This window comes from Hyperolius riggenbachi, chromosome 10 (assembly GCF_040937935.1).
Source record: "Hyperolius riggenbachi isolate aHypRig1 chromosome 10, aHypRig1.pri, whole genome shotgun sequence".
Classification (NCBI taxonomy): domain Eukaryota; kingdom Metazoa; phylum Chordata; class Amphibia; order Anura; family Hyperoliidae; genus Hyperolius; species Hyperolius riggenbachi.
This window is the reverse complement of record NC_090655.1, coordinates 198,396,247-198,398,571: the sequence shown is the minus strand read 5'-3', so window position 1 is coordinate 198,398,571 and position 2,325 is coordinate 198,396,247. Positions and strand designations below refer to the sequence as shown.

At 40.9% G+C, this 2,325-nt stretch overlaps 2 non-coding genes across 2 annotated transcripts; both read left to right on the top strand.

Annotated features, from left to right (window-relative positions):
* The first annotated feature begins 370 nt into the window (after positions 1-370).
* TRNAG-CCC (transfer RNA glycine (anticodon CCC)) lies at positions 371-441 on the top strand. The gene has a single exon. It is a non-coding gene; the product is annotated as a tRNA-Gly (tRNA).
* An 850-nt stretch (positions 442-1,291) lies between these two features.
* TRNAG-CCC (transfer RNA glycine (anticodon CCC)) lies at positions 1,292-1,362 on the top strand. The gene has a single exon. It is a non-coding gene; the product is annotated as a tRNA-Gly (tRNA).
* Positions 1,363-2,325: the final 963 nt, after the last annotated feature.

Below are 2,325 nucleotides of genomic sequence, written 5' to 3'. Positions count from 1 at the left end.
TCGGTTTTACATCCCGCCGGCGCTTCCGTATGGCCGGCGGGATGTTGCGGCGGGTGAGCGGCGTCAGGCGGAGGATCGCGTCACGGATGACGCGATCGCTCCGCCCATGCCCCTACAAGGACCGCCGCCATTTGTCTATACGGCGGTCCTTGCGGGGTCCACTTCCCGGCCGCCTCTGTGCGTTAGGCGGTCGGGAAGTGGTTAAGTGATATACTCCAAAAGATGTCTTCAGAAAGTTTTTTGAGAATTGCACCTTGGCCAGCGTGCTTAGAAAGATTGGTAGAAAAACCAGTGCATTTTTGCTTGATGATGATGAAAGATGTCGGAAAGCAGTGGCTGAGGCTTGAGCCATAAGATAAAATGCCCACAAGCGCTAGTAGTGTAGGGGTATCGTGCAAGATTCCCATTCTTGCGACCCGGGTTCAAGTCCCGGCTAGCGCAGAATAGCACTTTTATACGTCTTCAGTCAAAAGAAGCAAGGAAATGCATTTCCACTTGATAACATTTCCAAAGTCTTATCTCTTGCAGGTGTAGCTATCATGTGCCACACTTTCACGAACCTAAAGCAAAAGCTTATGCAGGTTGAACTATTTTTTCCTTCTAAACAATGCACGGTGCCTGCCTGTCCTGCTAATCCTCTGTCTTCCAATACTTTTAGCCATAGACCCTGATCAAACATGCAGATCAGATTTTCTGACTACAGTTGGACTAGATTAGCCACATGTTTCAGGTGCGGGATTTAGAAACTACTGGTGCTAAAAAGATCAGCTGGATGTAAGATAACCTAGATTACTTTTTGTAAAAAATCAATATGTTAGCCTCCGTATCCCTCTCACTTTAGGTTTCCATTAAACCAAACAGAGCCAGGAGCTTCTATGTGACATCTACATGAAATGTACACAGCAAACTACTGTTTTTCTTACTGCACAATTTTCTAAATGAGCTGGATAGGCTACATTTATGTAAGGCTCTTACAAATAGCTTGATCTGTAGAGATAACTACCTAGAGCGATTCAAAGTGGTGAAAATGTTAGCAGCTAAAGTGTAGCAATTGTGAAAATTAAATTAAGATAAGCTTGCATTGCTTTTCCTTTAAGTGATATACTCCAAAAGATGTCTTCAGAAAGTTTTTTGAGAATTGCACCTTGGCCAGCATGCTTCGAAAGATTGGTAGAAAAACAGTGCATTTTTGCTTGATGATGATGAAGATTCTGATTCTGATTCTGATGAAAGATGAAAGATGTCGGAAAGCAGTGGCTGAGGCTTGAGCCATAAGATAAAATGCTCACAAGCGCTAGTAGTGTAGGGGTATCATGCAAGATTCCCATTCTTGCGACCCGGGTTCGAGTCCCGGCTAGCGCAAGATTAAGGAAAATTGGATACCTACCTAACGGTAATTTTCCTTTCCAGATGTATCCATGGCAGCACGATCGGGTTAAACCCCGCCCTCTTTAACCCCCATAGGACCTGTATCTATAAATTTCTCCCAGTAACTCCTCCCCTAGTCTTTCTCCTCCTAGCCACCGAATCTAGGGAGGGAGCCTCGTGCTGCCATGGATACATCTGGAAAGAAAAATTACCGTCAGGTAGGTATCCAATTTTCCTTATTCCATATGTCTCCATGTCAGCACGATCGGGAGTTAACTAGTAATAACCACTCAGGGAGGGATGAGGTGCAATGCTGGCAAACAATTTATTTACATTACAACGTATTTGATCTCAATACATTTGTACCAAACTGCAGCGTAGAATTTGCTGCAGGGTCAACTCTGTAGTGTTTCATAAAAGTGTTCATAGATTGGCCGCCTGACAAATCTTTTCTGGTGACACTTTGGTAAAAGCAGCCCATGAGGCCGCCATCCCTCTTGTCGAGTGTGCACTAACTTGCTCAGGTGAAGGTAAGTCATTGATTTTATATGCTTCCTGAGTTACTCTAACCAACCAATTAGCTAAAGTTCTTGAGGAAGCAACTTGTCCCTTTCTGATTCAATATTTTTTATTAAAGAGTTTTCAATTTACATACAGTATGTCATTGACATATCATAACATTGTTATATCAATTTTTACATAACAGTATTGTTACATTCACGTTAAATAACATTACAGGATCTTTATAGTGAACATTTGAAGAAAAACCTATATTTTATTATATATTATAGTTGCTCAATTTTAATAATAATATCTTAATCTAACATCCTATTACTTTTATCTTTATTAATCAGAATATTGCTCTTGCTTTTATTTTCCACAGATTATTATTATTATTATTATATTACATGTCTTTTTTAATTCAAAAGCATTGAAGTTGCATCTTCCTTGTATTGA